Source organism: Mesoplodon mirus (assembly GCF_964341445.2).
Source record: "Mesoplodon mirus genome assembly, chromosome: 1".
Classification (NCBI taxonomy): domain Eukaryota; kingdom Metazoa; phylum Chordata; class Mammalia; order Artiodactyla; family Ziphiidae; genus Mesoplodon; species Mesoplodon mirus.
In genome coordinates, this window is record NC_138976.1 from 82,769,905 (window position 1) to 82,789,750 (window position 19,846).

Genomic DNA, 19,846 nt, shown 5'->3' on the forward strand with positions numbered 1-19,846 from the left:
GGCATAGAGGAAAGAGCCTTAGAACTTTCATCTTGACTCTTTCTTTGCAGTGGATCTATCACTGTTAACCTGCTTCCCCTCAATGTGGAGGATTATAATTCTCCATGCTATTGAGTCTGGGCTTGCTTTGGCCAATGAATATAAATGTAAGTGGAACGTGGCCATTTCTGGGCAGAAGCTTTAAAAAGTCAGTTTGAACTTCACTCTGGTTTTTTTTTCCCCTCAGCCACAATCCTAGGCCATGGTCCCAAGGGTGTTGCTTCATCCACCTGGGTTGCAGAATGAGGGTGATGCAGAGGAGGGCCACAGCTGGCTGTGACAATCATGTTGCAAGAGTGAGAAAACATCCTTTGTGGAAAGCTGCTGAGATTTTGGGGGTTAGCTGTTAATGTGGTGTAACAGAGCATCTTGACAGATACAGAAATATATTAGCTTTGCAATAGCTAAGAGAGAGCTTAAGTCTCTTAATGATCACGATAATCATAATAATTATACTAACAGTTAACTTTAATCGGCACTTTCTACGTGCCAGGTGTTGTCTTCGGTACTTCCCTTTTCACAGCCATTTGATGGGATATATATTATTAACATAATGTATATTTTATAGGTGAGAAGACTGAGGCAGAGACTTCAAGTGACTTGCCAAAGATCAGACATCTAGTGAGTGACAGAGCTAGGATTTGATCTTATTCATGACTGAAGCCGGAATCCTGGCTCTCAGCACAGTTTCCTGAGTTGTCATTCTTCTTGATTGTTCCGGTTTTCAAACTTCTCATCTGTAAAGTGAGGCTAGCAGTACCAACTTTCACGTCACTTTTCTTCCTCTTGTTGATGGTTTGAGGAAAGACCCAGAAGAAGGGAAGGCTTTCTGGTTTCTCCTTTGCTTCCCAGGATAATGGAGACAGAATCTGAAAACAGGTCCCAGAAGATATTTGGGTGTGGAACAGTTAAACTGAGAGTAACATACCCTTGTTTGACCTCTTTTGGCCATACACCAAAGCAAGGATTCAGTATGATCTGATTAAACACGGGGCAGGCCGTGATCAGCCACAGTGGAGCCCGAGTGGCTGTGGTAAGGTGAAAGGCCAGGACAGGTGCTAGTCTCACAGCTCAGTTATGGCAAGACCTTGAAAAAAGTGGCATGGTCTCAGCATTGCGATGGTTCAGCATAAGGGGACCGAAGAAACTTTTCTCCCCTACGGTCTGAATGAAAGCAGTAGCACATAGGGAAAGCACTTCAGAAGATCCAACAGAGAGCCTCCCTTGGTTGTTTCATGCAAGAGTCAGTGGGTTGGAGAGCAACATAACAAACCACAAATGACCACAGAAATAATTGGGTGCAGCTTTTACCCAGATTGTTTAGATATCTGCTGTTCTTTCTGAAACAGTCTGAAAAATATACCACACTTGGAATTTTTGAAGCCCCAGGGAGAGAATTGAGAGGCCACTATTTTTTCCCTAGCAACCTTATCTTCCTTCTATTCTAACAACATTTTTTCCTCACAAAACTGGCCATTTCCTTGTTTTTTTTCTGTAGAATTACTATGTATGTATGGGAGTTTGATCTACCCACCGTATAACTGCATTGCTCCTTTCTAGCAGGAGTTTATAATAGTTTTATGATTAATCCCATTTGTTTCGGACTTTTTAGGAATATAGTATTATTAGATTAGGTTCAAAGTAAGCGAAATTATCCACCTACCTGAATAATATCAAGTGTGAGTATGTGCGTGTGTAAGTGAAAGGGGAAGAGAGGAAAAGAAAGAGGAGAGAAAATGTAAGTGTAACATTAACTGACCCTTTTATCACAATAACTTTAACATCAATATCCTTCCCAATTAGTATTCATCCCAGTTCTTTGGCAGAAGTACCAGGTTACAAGCCAGTGAAAATAAGTAAAGGAAGAGGGGGCTCAGGATGATGGAAGCAGTGGGGGAAATTTTTCCAATTGTCTCCAGCTAGTGAAACAGATTGTGGTTGTTCTTGCTGCTCTTCCTCCTCTCTCTTCTACTCCTTCCTCTTCCTCTTTTTCTTTGTCTTTGCCTTCTTTACCTTTTGAATTCTTTTTTTTTTTTTTTTTTTTTGGTACGCGGGCCTCTCACTGTTGTGGCCTCTCCCATTGCGGAACACAGGCTCCGGACGCGCAGGCTCAGCAGCCATGGCTCACGGGCCCAGCCGCTCTGCGGGATGTGGGATCCTCCCGGACCGGGGCATGAACCCGTGTCCCCTGCATTGGCAGGCAGACTCCCAACCACTGCGCCACCAGGGAAGCCCCCTTGAATTCTTTTTTATATAGTAAAATATACATAAAATTTGCCATCTTAATCATTTTAAGTGTATAGTTCTGTGACATTAAGTACATTCAATCATCATCATCATCCATCTCATCCAGAGCTTTTCTCATCTTGCAATTCTGAAACTCTGTACCTGTTAAATGATAACTCCCCATTTCTCCTCCATCAATCCCCTGGAGACCACCATTCTATTTTCTTCTCTGTGAATCTGACTACTCTAGGCAGCTCATATGAGTGGAATCATATTGTATTTGTTCTTTTGTGACTGCCATATTTCACTTAACTTAATGTCTTTAAGGTCCATCCATGATGCAGCATGTGTCAGAATTTCCTTCCTTTTTAAAGGCTGAATAATATTGCATCGTAGGTCTATACCACATTTTGTTTATCCTTTCATCTGTGGATGGATATTTGTATCGCTTCCACCTCTTGGCTATTCTGAATAATGCTGCTATGAACATAGGTGTATAAATAGTTGTTTGAGTCCCTACTTTCAATTCTCTTGGGTATATACTTAGAAGTGGACCTGCTGGATTACATGGTAATTTTGTTTAAAATTTGTTTTAGAAATCGCCATACTATTTTCCATATTGGCTGCACCATTTTACATTTCTACCAGTAGCACACAGAGGTTCCATTTTCGCCACACTTGTTATTTTCTATTTTTTTAATAATAGAAAGCACTTGTTATTTTCTGTTTTTTAAATAACAGTCATCTTAATGGGTATGAGGTGGTATCTCATTGTGGTTTTGATTTGCAGTTCCCTAATGATTAGTGATGTTGAATATGTTTTTATGTACTTCCCATTTGTATAGATACTTTGGAGAAATGTCTTTTCCCATTTTAAAATTGGTTTATTGTTGTTTTGTTGTTGAATTGTAGGACCTTTTAATATATTCTGGTTATTAACCCCTTATCAGATATATGATTTACAAATATTTTCTTTCATTCTGTGGTTGCCTATTCACTCTGTTGATAGTGTCCTTCATGCACAAAAGTTTTCAGTTTTGATGTAGTCCAATTTATCTACTTTTTTCTTATGTTGCCTGTACTTTTGATGTCATATTCAAGAAATCATTGCCAAATTCAATGTCACGAAGCTTTAATATGTTTTCTTCTAAGAGCTTTATTGTTTTAGCTCTTACTTTTAGGTCTTTGAGCCATCTTGAATTAATTTTTGTATCACCTTCTTTTTTTAAAGCAGAAAGAGTACTACATTTTACAGATGTAACTTGCTCTGTTTAAGGCATTGTGCCTGGCACTGTGTGGGACTCAGATATATGAAACATGATTCTGACCTCAGGAGTTTAAAAGATGAGCACACAGTAGCCATACTATGAAGCAGGAAGTGGACTTAAAGGACAGGTAGAAATAAGCTAACTTCACTCTGGTTTCTTATAGTAACATGGGAGCTTCAGGTTTTGTAGTGTACTTCGTGCAAATCATAGGACAAAGACAGCACAAAAAAAGGTCAAAAAGTGGAAGATAAACTGACCAAGATGTGATGGATGACAGAGTCAAAGTCCCTTTGTGTAGAAGAAGCTGCTTATTGGGGTTTATCTCCTCCAGGCTCCAGCACTGCAACTATAACTATCAGTAGCTCTGTCCTGTTCAAACACCATCAAATAGTACCTGAATGGGCTATTTTAATTCCAGATTTTATAAATCTGGAATTTATAAAAAGTGGCAAAAAAAGACTTGTTGAGAAAGCAAGCATAGACATATAGACTGATAACTTCAGAGCAGATCACTTCTTATTAAGAGTGGCTAAGGAAAATGCCTTTACACTACCTCTGTCTGGATCCTCTTCTTGAGGGCCTGGTTCCATGTGGTTTCTTGATTTGTTTCTTGGTTCTGTGCTGTTTCATGTCAGTCCATGTGATACTAGTCACTGCTCTGACCCAGGACAGCTCTACTTATTCATTACAGGGAATTCTCAGTTTCTACCTTGACATTTCTTGACATTTAAAGAATAAAAATTTTATCATATCACATTAACCCTTTTTATTTTATCCATAATTCTTTTTCTATCTCAAATTGTTTGTGTATTTATTGCACCCCTAAATGTAAGCTCCATGGAGGCAGGGGCTTGTTTCTCTGCTGTATCTAGCACTTAGAACCTTATCTGGCACATAGTAGGTACTCAGTAAATATGTGTTGAATAGATGAATGTATAGGTAAGACTTAGCTATTTTTGTTCCTGTTTGATACTGCACAAATCTGTGCAAATTAGAATTCCTGAGTGTGCAGCATTGTTCTAAATGTATACTTTCAAATACTTTCTAAAAATGTGTTCTTCTTCGTGTCCCTCTGAATGAGGGTTTTTCTGTTTCCCTGGTTTTTGGTAGGAGAGAGATAACTTGTGTAATAAGCCTCATAAAGAGGCTTCGTACCGTTCAGATGTGTAATCCCTCTCTGGGCACTTCCTGTGCCACACCATTAAATGTCTAGCCTTGACTACACAGTTGGATTCTTCCACTGTCTCTTTGAAGTTATATGGTTTAGTTCCTGAATTCCTTCTGGCTGCATACACTTCAGAGCAAAGTGCCTGTTCTGTCAATAACCAACACCTAGGTAACCTGGGCAAGTTATAAAATTTCTTCTTGCCTTATTTTTCTCATATGTAAAATGGTGATAGTAATAGTATCAATAATTAAAATTGGTTGAGTTGGGCCCTGTTCTAAACACTTTACATGCAATAGACTTTAATGTTTAATAACAATGAAGTGGGTACTATCATTATCCTCATTTTATAGAAAAGGAGATTGAAGTACAGAAAGCTTAGGTGCTTGGCCCTAAGTCTCATAGATAGTAAGTGCTGGAGGTGGAATTCAAACCCATGGAGTTCGACTCCAGAGCTAGCACTTTGGGGCATAGATCCCTGATCAAGGGATTATGAAGAGGATAAGATTAAAAATGTAAATTTCTTGGCATAGTGTCTGGACCAGAGTCATCACTCCATAGATGTCAGTTGTTCTTTTTGCTAACGACTCATCTCCCTCTGTGACCAATACAAGGAAGCCCTTATGACGACCACAAATACCAGCTGAAGAGTGCAAAGGGATAAAGTGTAAGTGGGCAAAGAATGAATAAGGATATTGTAATTGGGAGCAGTTTTAATGGAAGGGTGAATCCTGAGTAGAGAGTAGAAGATCTAAATAAACCCAGTTCTTACATAATAAAGAAATAGAGAAGCTTAAGGCCTTAGATTGAGGCAAGTTTGAGAAAAGTCTGTGGAGACAGTGGCAGTTCTGCATGTAACACCAGTGAGGGAGGAGGGTGCCTGAAAATGGGGTAGTGATCCCACCCTCCGTTCTGAACACTCCGGCTATGGGAAGAGAGGATTTCCATGACAGAAGTTCCAGGCAAGTGGGCGTTGGAGCAGGAAGGAGCGTTGCTCCAGTCCCTGAATAAAAAATGCCCACTGTTTATTATCCTCTTATATGTTTACTGTATCCTGCAGGTATGTACGGTCTTTGAAATTCCAGCAGGAAGATGAATGGGGGTGATTTCAGTAGGGGAGAGGCAAACTACCAGTGCATCAAATAGATATGATGATAAGATAGGGCACCTTGGCAGAAAGCAAGGAAATATATCTAAAGAGTTATAGGATAAAAAAAAAAAAGAGTTATAGGATCCTTCCCATATATTAGGAAAAAATATGTTTAGGTTATACTATAGCACATTGCTGAGAAGGTTGAGAGACTTGGGAGATGACACGCAAAATAGCATACAAAATAAATTATTTCAAAACTTGATTTAAGAACATAGGAATGAAGATGTCTAGCCTTACATAACACACTCCAGAGCTAGAAAGTTCATTTTAGGAAGAGCAGGAGAGAAATTTAACTTGACAAAATCTAAACACACCCAAAAGAAAAAACTATTTAAAATAGGAAGTAAAAGAGAATAGTGTGTAAGTTTGGGAGGTGGGATGGGATGACATCAAAATGCTTTTCTTTGTGGTCTCATATCACCACCCCACTTTTCAGGAGGCTAGAACCTTTCTTGGACAAACCATTTCATCAAAGGATCAGACTGTCTAGTTCTTAGAGGAATGTAAGCCACAATAAGAAAACAAATGGGAGATCAGGGTGGTCGTAACAGAGCCTAGGGTGAGGTATAACCCTGGATCTTTTGCTTTAGACCAAGCAGGCTTCTCTAGCTTTATTGTGCATGTGAATCACCTGAGGAGCTTTTTAAAATGCAGATTCTTATCCATTCAGTGGTGGTGTTCTGATTAAGTGTGTGTGTGTGTGAGAGAGAGAGAGCGAGAGAGAGAGAGAGAGAGAGAGCGAGAGAGAGAGAAACTGAGAGGAGAGACAGGCAAAGTGAGAGAAAGCAGAGACAACGTTGAGCTCCTTTCAGGGCAGCTTTGGAATTTTAGTGAGAGACAGAATTAAAATAGGAAAAAGGACAGGAAAAGTGGGAACATGGTAGCAATTAGATAGTGAGGCCAGTGCCCCAACCTGATTAGCATTTCTGTTTTCCGTTCTTACTGGACATCCTTCCAACATTCTCTGTTCTGTCTCATTTCATGGATGTGTACACCCCATTCCCTCTTTTTGAAATGTGTTTTCCCTGCCTCCATCAGATCCCTTCATCACTCAGAGGAGACTTTTCTCATCAGGCAAGATCTTCAAATGTTCCTATAGCATATGGCCTTTTTCTTTTTATTACTCTTTTCATACTTATAAACGTTCATCATTTTTCAAGTACAGGGATGGGTCCATTTTGTTCTTTCCAGCCTCCTTACGCCTAACCTAACATAGTTCCTGGCATGTAGTAGATGTGCCGTGTACATTTTGAATGAATAGATGAAATAGTGTGGATGATCATATGTCCTAGATTTTCTGGACCTTAGGCCTTTTAGACCATGTGTAACCCCAAATGAAAAATCTAGTCCTGGAGCCATCAGAAAATATTAACAGGATGAGTTGAAGGGTAAAGGAGGAAAAAGCAATGAGTGGACACAATTAGTCAAATTTAAGGTAGGAGAAAAACTTGGATTCAGCCAGAATATGTAAGAGGAAACCACCAGATAATAATATGAGTGATACTATTTTCTTAAGCACCTAGTATGTACCAGACATGGTCATAATGGTCATAATATATTCAGTTTCATCTTGAATCCTTACAAAAATGTTGTTAGGTGGACCTTAGGTGGCAGAAACTGTGGCCTATAGAGGGTAATAATTTTCCCAGGTCACTTGGCAAGGGAGTCATGAAGAAGATTCGAATTCAGAGGCCTTGGGCACTTGACCTTGTCATTGCATCAGTATCCATCATCTGCCTTCTCCAGTAGCCTGTAAAACCCATGAGAGCAAAAGTGTCTGTTCTGTTCTTGGCTGTGTCCCCAGCACCCAGCATATTTTTTCATATGTATGTACTCAAAAATAATTGCTGAATGAATGGTCAGTACAATTTGAAATTACATGTCCTTTCTATTTTTTGTGTTATATAACCATGTATATATATGTAAAATACTAAAAAGGAGCTTTACCAAAAGGCACCTGTTTCCTTCTTTGACCTTGAGTTGTGTTTCTGAAAACTCCTCTGTTAGGTTAGAACAATGTTTTTCAACTTTTTTTCAGTATTTCCCCCTACCCCCCACCATTCAAAGAGCCTTCTGAGATTTTTTTTTCTAGAAGCCTCCCCCATGAAATTTTAATACCAGTTACACTGTATATCTGTTATGTATTGTATATATATTTCTGTGTTTTATACATAGTAAGAGTAAGATTTTTTTTGCCCTGCTCTTCCCCTCGCAAGAACCAATTTCACTCCCTTGGGAGCCATATCACCCTGCTGAGAATGCATGGATTAGAAGGTGGCACATTGGAGTAAAACCGTGAAAGCACTTAAAATATGTTTTATGTTCAGTTCACAGAGACGCAGTGATGCAGGAGAGATTGTCAGTGATCTCCCCATTGTCATACTTCTCTTCTTCTTAACTAATCAATTGCAAATTTTTAGCTAAGCATAACCATCAAACTAGAGGACTGTATATTCCCTTGTCTACCCTGACACCTCCTTCCCTTTGGCTAACTGAGCACAGTGACACTGAGCCAAAGTACTACCTTTCTTAGCCTTCCTTATAGACTCCCTTTGGCTACCTGACCAAGTTAGAGCTAGTGAGCTAAAAGCAGTGGGAGAGAAATAAATTGTCTACGTTAAGTTATTATATTTTGAAGGTCTCTGTTACTCACAGCTGAACCTAACACTAACTGGTACAATCCCATTTTCATTATACTTTAAATTATTAATTATTAGTTCTGTGTAATTAATTGACATTTATCAGGCCACACGCCTTATAAATTTTTCAGGATTTCTCCCTACGTTCTTCGTTTGTGTCCACCGTCATAATTTTAATGACTTGCATTAAACATTTGTATAGAGACAAAAAAAAAAAGTCATGGCATTTTGCATGTATAATATTTGCTACAAATCGTGACTACAATGGAAGTCCACTAATTTTGAATTTATGACTTACAGTCTGTATATAATTGAATTTTGAATAAGAGGAGTTCTCAATTAGGTAAGGATCATTAAATACTCAGGAATAATCGGGAGGTAGTTGGAAAAGAGAAAAAGGAGGAAAAATAATATTAGATAAAGTCAGGAACAAAACTCATTTATTCTTTAGATTCATTTAGGGAAGAAGGAAGAAGAGAGGAAGCAAAGGAATATTTGGAAATTCACTTTGGGTTGCTCTTGATTAGCAGGAAAAAATAAAGATCTAAAGGTCAAAGTAAGTGTCAGAAGAAAAATTCAAAAACATAAACCCATAAGGAAAAAATGTGCTTGTGTTGATTTGAATTAGGGATTTGCCCACTGCTATAGGAAAGCCTCTGGAAGACTTGTCACCTGCAGGCTTGGTACAAGAGCCATCAATTATTTAGCCTAAAAATGAGGGGTAAGAGGTGACATCAGGAATTGGACATTATTAAGTTTTTTTTGTCTTTTTGTTTTTGCTGGGCATTTGATTGCAAGGCCTTTTATAGTGGTAACCAGCAAAATGACTCATAGCAAAGTACAAAATTGGGCAATAAAAACTGTAGACCTTTCATAGATTTTAAAACAAATAACAAAACAGAAAAATTAAGAGAGAGTTTGGTTGCTTTGTAAAGCTGGATCAAGAGAAAACGTTTGACAGGATGGAGCTATTGCTTAATTTAAGATCATGTAAACAAACAGGTTCTCTCCCCCAAGTCATAAATCATGCAAAAAAATGTTGTTAGTCATGCTGTATGTACTATCTGTATGGCAGACATTGTTAGTATGTAACCAACAGCCATTCCCCTCAACTTCCTTGTTAACCAAACCTGCATTTTGGTCAGAAAGGTCAAGTGCCCTGCCTAAGGACTGAGTCAGCCTTGACTCACATGTCTAAGTGAGTCATGGAGCTTTTTTCCCATTTGTCAGATTTTCCCAGCCACCACTGCAGCCAGAAGTGATCATGTGACTCAGTTCTGCCCAATAACCTGTCGGTAGGAAGTCTGCTAGGGAGCATTTGTGAAATATTTTCCTGTTCAGATAAAAATGCAAGGATTTACAGAAGGAAGTTTGTCCCCTTTGCCCATTTTCCCCTGCTCGGTATGCTGGTGTGATGAAGTGCTGACTGGATCTGTATTGGGCAACTTGTGTGACCTTGAAGTGACAAGAGATAAAAAGCATATACGTAGAGACTGATAGAGTTTAATTTTGTAAAAAGTCTGTTTTGTTTGGAGTCTGGGTTTTGGAAGACATTATTGATCTGCTAACTTACACCATGGTTGCTCTTGGGTAAGATACTGTAGGTTTGATAATGCTGTGAGAAATAGAACATGGAAATAGCTAATTGGGGCAGCAAGAATTTCCTTATATGATAGCAGGGCAGACCATTTTGTGTGGTAGTTACCCTCTCTCCCAGCTAAATGGCAGTGAGCAGACAATTCTGATTTCCTGAAGTTAGTGGTTTCCTTGTATTGACACCATCCTTTGACACCAAATTTGGAAATACTCTTGAGAAATAGGGGAGGGGAGACATAGGAGAATTGCTAACTTGTCTCCCTGGGTTCGTGTACATTTAAAAAATATTTTTGCCAATTTGGTGGTAAGTGAAGGGCATAGAAAAATGAAACTAGCCAATTCTGAATTGTTCTCACCAATCTTTGAGCCCATACCAGCCTTTGTAATCTTGCCTAATTCAACTACCCTCATGGTTTAAGCCTCTGAGAACTGGGTCATTTGTTACTTGTAGACCAAAGCATATTTAATGAATGCCAATGGAATTCCAACAAAAAGTGGCTGGATTGTAAAAGAGACAAGGGCCACTGGAGGGAGTGGCCAGTATCCAGGCACTCTCATTTTATATGCTGACAATGCCGATCAAATGAAAAATTACACAAATGAATAAGAGTCCTGAATGACGTACAGATATAGGAGAAAAGAATACGTAGATATTGACCTAAGTCCAGCCACATCCTGGCACTAGAAGTGATAGAAGTTCAATATAGTGGCAAGAGTTGGAAGACCTGGGCTTAAAACTCATCTCCACTACTTACTAGTTGAGTGACTCTTGGTAGATAGATCACCTCTCTGAGCTTCAGACTCCTTATTTGTAAAAAGGGAATAATAATATCCACTTCATGGGGTGGTCGTGAGATAGTTTGAGATGTCATACAGTAAGTTTATGGTGGCCAATATGTACTAGATTCTGAGCAGTAGAGGATAATAAGCTGTTTTCACATCTGTGATGAATATAGAAAGTTGGGGCCTTTGAGAAAGTCGCTTAAACATCTTTGGACCTATATTTTATAATCCATAAAAATTAAAGGTTTGTACTAGATGTTTTTTTTTCATTTTCTGGATTTATGCATTTATTTCTAACTATACAGGAACAAATTCAGTAAGTAGGGAAAGACAAAGAAAGAGAAATATGAAGAGAATGAAGCCTGTGGGAGACTGGCCCCTTAAATAGGAAAAGGGCTGTAGGCAAATTTCACCTTTGTACTTTCCTTTGATCCTCACAGATCCCTGGTTGTGCCCCATCCCCCAACGGTTTTTTTTGAAAAGAGAGCTTCAGAGGGGCTGCATAAAGTGAGTGGAGGGGAGGATTGAAGCAGTGGCTCATACACCAAGTCTAGTGTTTGGAGGTAAGAAAGCTTCTTGCTTCACATCTTGCTTCACACATGCACACACTGCAGTCTCAACACCACACAAGGGGGCAGTGAGATGAGATTTTAACACTCTCTGCTGGGTCATTGTGCAGTCAAGTGTGGTGACACTGTATATGGTTATTCTGACACCTGTAATATAGATTCTGCCAGGTGTGGTGGGAACTAGTGGGAACTTTAGGGAAATGGAGTGAGCAAAGTAAGCTGGGAGGCAAAAAGACACCTAGGGGAATTTTTGATGAGGATGTTCTTGGATGTGCGAGTGAGGAATGAAAAGAACCAAGTAATACTGAACCCTGAGAGTGAGAGACTGTAAGAGGTAATGAGAAGTGGTGGAATCTGTGAATCTTTGTGGGGATGGGTGTCTTAGATAAATGATGTTAAAGGATATTTTCATTCCGAAGTTGTGAAAACATACACTGTCTAGTGTTTAACATTTATTTCTCCAAAATTGCTAAAGCCTTGCGGGCTCACCTTTAATCTTTCACTCTATTTCAGCCCCTAGAGCTGCTCAGTTACCATGTATTTATCCCCCTTTTGGTGCACTGCCTGGGATTCCTTATTGCCTGGTCCTGAATTCACACCTCATCATAGGCTTTCTGGTTTATGCCAGAAGCCATCGAACTAATCTCTCTGTGAGAGGGATTTCCCTACACAATGATATCTGGGATCATAACACTGTTAATAAGAGCAACTATTGCTCTAAATATGCTATTAATATTAACTCATTTAGTCCTCCAAATAGCCCTGTAAGGTAGGTATTATTATTATTATTCCCGTTTTACGGATGAGGATACTGCGGTAAAGTGACTCACCCAAGGTTACAGAGCAAGTAGGTGGTAGAGCCCGAATTCAAACCCAGGCTCTGCCTGGCTCCAAACCACTGTGCTATGTTGGATCTCCTTTTGTGAGATGCTGTTTTCATGATGTTTCTTTCCAGCTTCAAAATTTAATCAATGGAGCAATCGATTAAAGTTTGCTCAGAGTTGTTGTTGTTTTTAAAAGCTGTGTCAAGGACTATCATGAACTAGGCTTAAAAGTTCTCTAAGGCAAGAGCCAGGTCTTCTACATAAATCCAAGTTTTCCAGGTTTCAATTTTTCTCCTTTATAGCATAAAAAGAATTCCTAAGCTCTTGTGCAGTTCTGGAGTTCTGTCCTGTTTTCTAGACATGTTGGAACATGAAGCTAAGTGCTGGGAAGAAACAGATGGTTATTAAATATCCATTGGTTTGACTCATCCTGAAGACCAAGATTTGTGCAGTTTGATTAGAAATTATTTTAAAGATTTATTTATTTTTTATTTATTTACTTTATTCATTTTGGACTGCGTTGGGTCTTAGTTGTGGCACACGGGATCTTAGGTGAGGCATGCGGGATCTTTCGTTGTGGCGTGTGGGCTCTTCGTTGTGGTGCACGGGCTTCTCTCTAGTTGTGGCGTGTGGGTTTTCTCTTCTCTGTGGTGTGCCGGCTCGAGGGCACATGGGCTCTGCAGTTGTGGTGCGCGGGTTTCAGGGTGCATGGGCTCTGTAGTTTGCGGCAAGCAGGCTCTCTGGTTGAGGTGCACGAGCTCAGTAGTTGTGGTGCACTGGCTTAGCTGCCCCGCAGCATGTGGGATCTTAGTTCCCTGACCAGGGATTGAACCCGCATCCTCTGCATTGTAAGGTGGATTCTTTACCACTGGTCCACCAGGGAAGTCCCAATTAGAAATTTTTGAAGCCTAGACTCACTGTAAGTTTTCAGCTCCTATTTTCTGTCATGGAAAAATGGAAGATAAGAATGATTGTTGGCTGAATTTGTCTGTCACTTAGCATCCCTTTCTAGTTTCAACTGCTTTGTCAACAGCCATGGCTTGGGAGAGCAGGACTGGATTGTTCTTTGTGCAGGGAAGGTCTGGATCCGGAGGTGCTTTAGACTTAAGGCAGCCCAAACCCAGGAGATGACCTTGAAAAATGATAGGGTTCAGTAGATCACATGGTCATGAGCTGAGTGTATTTGATTGGCTGCCTCCGGAATTAGACTACAGGGTGGGGAGAAGAGTAGGTAATAGGAAGAAAGTAAGGAATGAGAGAGATGCCTTTAGAGGTAGAGGTAGGGAGAGAGAGAAAGAGGAAAAAGAGAGAGAGGGACAGACAGACACACTGAGAGACGGAGAACAGAAAGGATAGCCAGGCTGAGAGCTGTCCACATTCAGTGTAGCTTTTTATTAGTTTGAATATACATAGTTTTTGTCATTAAATTCATTTAATTAGCCATATGGTAGTTACGCAAATCTGCCAGTGCAAATAGTACTTTGCATTAAAAACAAAACAAAACCATCTTTTCCTTAGAGATATCTGTTAACCACCCTGTATCTTAAATTAATTGTAATTCAAGAGAGAACATTTTATTAGATGTTTTCTTTTCTTTTTCTTTTTAATTCAATAAACTATTTTAGAATAAGACTTCAAAGAATCTTCGGGGGGGGGGGAATCCCACAACTCATGAATTATAAAGAAAAAAGGGTTTTGTCTTTAAAACAATATCTTATGCAATTAGGGGCCAAGTGAACTTAATTACCATGTGAATAATTCAAAGAGGCAGATTAACTGCAATAGGAAAAATTTTGGTCCAGTGTGGTCCTCCATATTCATGCAACTCAAATGATCTTTGATCTAATCCTGGAACAGTCAATTTAAGGTTCTGAAATCTGGTTGTTACATTCAACAGATAATTTGTTGTTCACCTTCTATGTGTCCTTATAAGGAAACTGTCATGAAGTATTTTGGTCATTTAGTGTTCTTTTTGCCTTGCTTCTATTTACCCCTTTCCACTGGGGCAGGAACTGTAGACCTTCATTTCAGCATTTGCTTTCCCTCCATCCTCTTCATTTGCACCCCTGCAACCTTCCACTTTGCACCACAGTGGGGCAGAAGAAAGGAGCATCAGAATGGCAGGAATGTGACTTGTCACTTTCAGCCAGGATTGAAGTTGCATAGCAGTGCTCCAACAAAGTGAATTCAAGAAATATGTATTGAGGGGGCTGCCTCTGGCATAATAGACCTCATGCCAGAGACTGTGGGGCAGTCAAAGAAACTAAAATACTGTAGTGTTTTCAGATATTGTATTAAATGGTGAAGACAACAGATCTGCCCATAAAGCTCTGTAATATAAAAACAAAGGGATGTGTGCCTTAACAGTGGCCCAAAGAAAGGCAAGAGGACAGATGAGGAACGTAGACATGGAAAAGGGTCCCTGAAAACAGAATTTCAGATCTCCCTCTGAATAAAAATGACAGGCTATTCACAACTGAGGATGAAGGCAGGTAGTAGGATGTCACACGAGGGGAAAACAGGATAAGTAAATGTCTGGAGGCAGAGAAGCGAATGCACAAGTAAGCAAGTGTGTGTTATCAAATTTAAAGATTCTTTTGGTGGCTGGGCACGATACACTGACACTGGAGTAGATGAAAGGCAAAGCTCTTCGTTACTTACAGCTACAAGGAGAGAAGGCTGTTTGTAGGGCCACACAAAGGGTTGCACCATGGGACAGGGTAACACAAGCTAAGCTCTGGGTGGAGTTTGTGCATGGCAGGCAGAGTGGGTGTGGTAACTAGGTTTTGCAGGCTTCCTAGAGGATTGATTAATTTGAATAATTACATGGCTCTGGAGCATAGAGGCTTTCCTTAATTGTTTAGTACCTGGCCTGGGAATGTGGAAGCCTCATAAGGGGGTGCGGTTGGCGTGTATGCCTGGTGGCCCTGGAGAGTGGGAGCCTGGTGAGCAAAGTGTTTGGTGTGCAGCTTAGCAAACTGCCCATGAAGGGGAATTGAGAATTTTTAGGTATGACTTCAAAACTAGGTCAAGACAGCACTTGTGAAATATATTACAGTGTACATAAGCACATTGCACCTAGCTTGATTCAGGTTAGGGGAGGGGTAGGTGGGAAGGCATGAGCTAGGACATTGGATTATAAAACTAATTAGATAGAGAGCAAATCTTAGAGAACATTGAACCCCCGGGTAATAAATGATGTTCTCACAGTAGGGTAAGAAATGTGATTTTCTTGAGTAAATAAGGTAGATATCAAAGTGATATACTATATTTACCATAATTTTTGTACAGTTTACCTTAAAAAAATGAACACATTAGGTGGCAAAATATTATATGGAATTCTGTAACCCTGAAGAACGTTATTTGATCAGTGAAGCAGGGAATGTTAAAGCAATAGTATAACAAATTACAGACGTTTTACAATGACTACTGTATACTTATGAGATAAGATGAAATTGTGAGGAGAGAAACTCTCATCTGAGAGGCCAAAACTTCTCATTCCTGAATGCAAAAATTATTGTATTTGCCAAATGGAAAAATTGTTCATGTACTTATAGTGGTCCTATTTGAAAATCACCATGCTAAAGTCCACTGAGCATCCAAGTTTCCAGATAAAGTTGTGAGATGATAGTTTCCATAAAGGCATAAGGAAGTTTTAGATAACCTGGAAATTATTGATTCATGCTAATATTTGTTCTAAGCGGACAAAGTGAAAGTTTTCGTCCACCTAAAGCAAGTGCAGTGGATATAGTGGTACACCACTCAGACCCACCCATTCAGGACCAACATATGCTCATTCCCTCAATTGTTACAAGTGTTGGCTGAGGATAGCTCACAGTTGAGTCTCTCCCACAGACTTGTCCTTGGCCTGCAGGAGCTGATTCACCCAAGGTGAGAGTCCCTGCCCATTGGCAGTTCTGTCTGTGAGGATGTTTCTAGAAGACATTAGCATTTGAATTGGTGGGCTGAGGAAAGTAGATTGCTCTTCCCAGTGTGGGGGGGCATCATCCAGTCTGTTGAGTCAGAATAAAACAAAAAGGTGGAGGAACGGAAAATTCTCTCTCTCTCCCTGACTGCTGACCTAGGACATCAGTCTTTTCCTGCTCTTGGATTGGGACTTACACCATCAGTTCTCCTGAGTCTCAGACCTTCTTGGTGCAGAACTACACCACCAGCTTTCCTGGACCTCCAGCTTGCAGACTTCTTTGCTTTCATAATCACATGAGCCAATTCTTCCTTATAATAAATAAATCTCCATCTATCTAGCTATCTTTCCTTCCTATTGGAGGTAGGTGATACATGTATCTTCTGTTGGTTCTGTCTCTCTGGAGAACACTGAATAATACAAAAGGACGACCCTGGAGGGCCATCCTAGCTCTAGTGCCCCTGCTCCTTTCAGCTTCCCTCTCCATGCTCCATCCTGCTTCCTTCACTTTTCTACAGGTCAGTGCTCCCAAGAGCACTTCCCAATAAATTCCCTGCACTCAGGTCTCCATCACACAGTCTATTTCAGAAAATCCAACCTATGACAAATGCATCTATAGAATGACTAAACAGTTCCCGAAATAATGTATACATTCTGTAGTCTCCTGAAATTTCTTTTATTCCAAATTGAGAGATGAGTTGTGAAAGAAAGACCATATATAGGTTTTTCAAAATCTTATCTATCCTTTAATATAAAAAAATTCGATGTTATTCAAATTATTCCAGACCATAGAAAAGGAGCAAAGGCCTCCTGATTGTTTTTATAAAGCTAGCATAACTTGAATACTAAAAGTTGATCAATATATTATAAAAAAGGAAAAACTATAATTTTCTATATGAATGTAGATATAAAAATTCTGTATAGCATACACCAATTGATTCCAGCTGCATATTATGAGAACTGTATAATATAGACTTAGTAGAGTTTATTCTAAGACCATAAGGGTGGTTCAATATTAGGAAATCTATCAATGTAATTTATTACATCAACAAATTAAATGAAGAAAGTCAATGATTATATCAATAGATGCCTGAAAGGCATCGTAAAAGTAAAGTCATTTCTAATAAAAATGCCAAGTAATTTAGAAATAAAGGAAACTGTTTAAGTATGATAGATTCTTTTTACCAAAACCCAATAGCAAACATTATAATAAACCGCAAAATAGCTAAAACTATTTCCATTAAAAAATAGAGCTGGTATCTTGTTAAATTTAATTGGTAGTGAAATTGGTCATACCTTTCTCCTACCCCCGCCGATCTAGGGCATACTCCTAATGCCGTGACGGCAAGGATGTATTTAAACATGTCTTCATCCCATTAGACTGAGACTTCCTAGAGGCAGGTGTAGGCCTTACAAATTTTTGTATCCTTTGTCCCTGACAGTTGCTGGCACAAAAAAATTTCTAAAAGGCACAAGCAATTGAATGAGTGTAATAGTAGAATTTATACTTTACAAAAGACCATTTTCCCTTCACCACAAGAGAATTGTGTCAGTTTGATTTAACATGAGATGCCGAGCATGCCATGAGCATAATTTGCAAAACTTTTTCAAAAAGTTGTAATTATATCAGAATCAGGGAGTAGAGACCGATGAGCCCATTTTCACTTTTTATTTTATTTTTTCTTGAGATTAAAAAAATCTCACATAGTTTTATCATTTTTGAAACTCCTTTCATGATTGTTCTGGGTTTTATTCATCGTATTTAGAAGTGAGCTGTGAACAGCTTGGAAATGCAATAATCCAAGTCATTTAGCTTAAGTCTATATACCTTAGAAACCATAACAAGATTAAAAACAAACAAACAAATGAAAACCCCCAAATTACTTTGGAAATGCTTCTCTAAAAGGAATTTTAGTTTCACATCCTTCCCACTTTCTAAAATGAAATTTTCTTTTAATATGTTTTTCTTTCAAAGTGGCTGTGTAAATCTGAGGACACCCACATATTTAACTTCTCTAGAACCCTGAGTTATTTCACTTAGTATTAATGGGCCAGGCCCCTTTGCCCATACTTGCTGCTACCTCTTTAGAAGCTCATGCCTCCTCCTGTTGCATCTTTCTCTCAAGAGACAATAGATGTACTACCCTGAGATGGAAAACAGAGGTTGGATTCAGGATTTCACTCTGGAAGGGTGGCCATAGAATTAAGGGAGATTAAGGCAAGTTCCCCCAGGGTTCAAGGTTAAGGGAAGTTCCTATATAATGCCCCCATTATATGAGAGAAGGATTGAAACATGTCTATGGGATTTAGCAGCAAGGATGATGTTACTGATCCTGGAGAGAGCAGTTTTAAAGAAGTGGTGTGGACCAAAGTCAAATGGCAGTGTGTTCATTCAGGAGTCAGTGGGGACAGTGACAATTTTTAAAGAAGTTCAGCTAGGAAAGATAGGAGAGGTAGAGACGGAGGCAGAGACAGACACAGAGAGAGATAGAGGCAGAGAAAGCGAGAGAGATGGGATGGAACCTTATCTCAGAGGCTACCATTCACCCAGCTTAGTGTAATTATCTCTTCTAATAAAGGTGGTAACTTGATATCACAAAAGTTGCCTTCATAGTTCTTTACTCTATGTCTCCACTGTCATTTAGATTTAAAGACATAAAAGCATAGCCTGTCGGGAAGTTTAAATTTGAATCTTGTGCTTTAAAGAGGCTTACTGATTTGCTTTGTTTATGAACTGAGACCCAATCTGTGTCATATACAGTCCCTCATATTTTCTTCCTGAGTGGAGAGAAACATTTTACTGGCATCATCATCACTCTTTGATAGCTGGAGGCATCATCAAAAATTGAGATAATTACCCTTAACAGGAATAAATGAATTTTGAGTATATAGGCTCCCATCTCTTAAAGCAGGGCAAAGGAGGTTAGCAAGGCAGAGCGACTCTTGGCTGGAGGAGTGCACGTAAGTCATTCTTAACTGGAGGTTTCACCTCTGTTCCTCTGAGCAGCTGCCAAGGAACTTTCTACATGTGACTTGAGATAAATGAGCGAGTCAGGGAACAGTTTGCATCTCTAAGATGAACTGCTAGGCTATTCCTTTGAAATCCTAAAGGGGATGGTGGTGATTAAAGGTACATTTTTTACAACTTAATGTAAAAGACAGTTAAGAAGTCCTGAAGGAAGAGGCAGGGCTCAGGCAAGTCCACTACCAGTGACTCTGGGATGCTGTATTTCACGTTGTTTTCCTTATTAATGCTAGAGGGAGGCTGATTTGGAAGATTCACCTTAAGGAGGACTGTAGAGCATGAATCAAAGCGTCACTGTTTTTTTGTTATAGAACCAAGGAAGCAAAAGGAAGCCCTTGAAAGGAGAGTTATACGAACACACTTTCTTCTGCAATAATCTCTTCTACTCCTTGAGGGAAGAGACTGAGCCATCTTTCTTTCAAGTCTCTAGCTGCAATAGCTACTGTCAAATGATGCCTTAGAATGCAGTCAGATGATGCCTTAGAAACAGTTCTGAGTGGGGAGCCAGGGATCTGAAGTTACAGGTCTAGCCTGTTTACTTCTCTGTCACTAATTTGGCGACTTTCGGCAAGACCCCTCAGAACCTCCTATTCTCCCATGTGTAAAATAGTAGAAAGCAAATGGCCACTGGGAT

At 39.5% G+C, this 19,846-nt stretch overlaps 1 long non-coding RNA gene across 1 annotated transcript in view; it reads left to right on the forward strand.

Annotated features, from left to right (window-relative positions):
* The first annotated feature begins 11,387 nt into the window (after positions 1-11,387).
* The window catches only part of LOC309804067, a 313,329-nt gene continuing 304,870 nt past the window's right edge, over positions 11,388-19,846 (forward strand). The window contains exon 1 of the long non-coding RNA XR_014294047.1: positions 11,388-11,432. This is a non-coding gene — a long non-coding RNA (uncharacterized lncRNA). The remainder of the gene's footprint in view (positions 11,433-19,846) is intronic.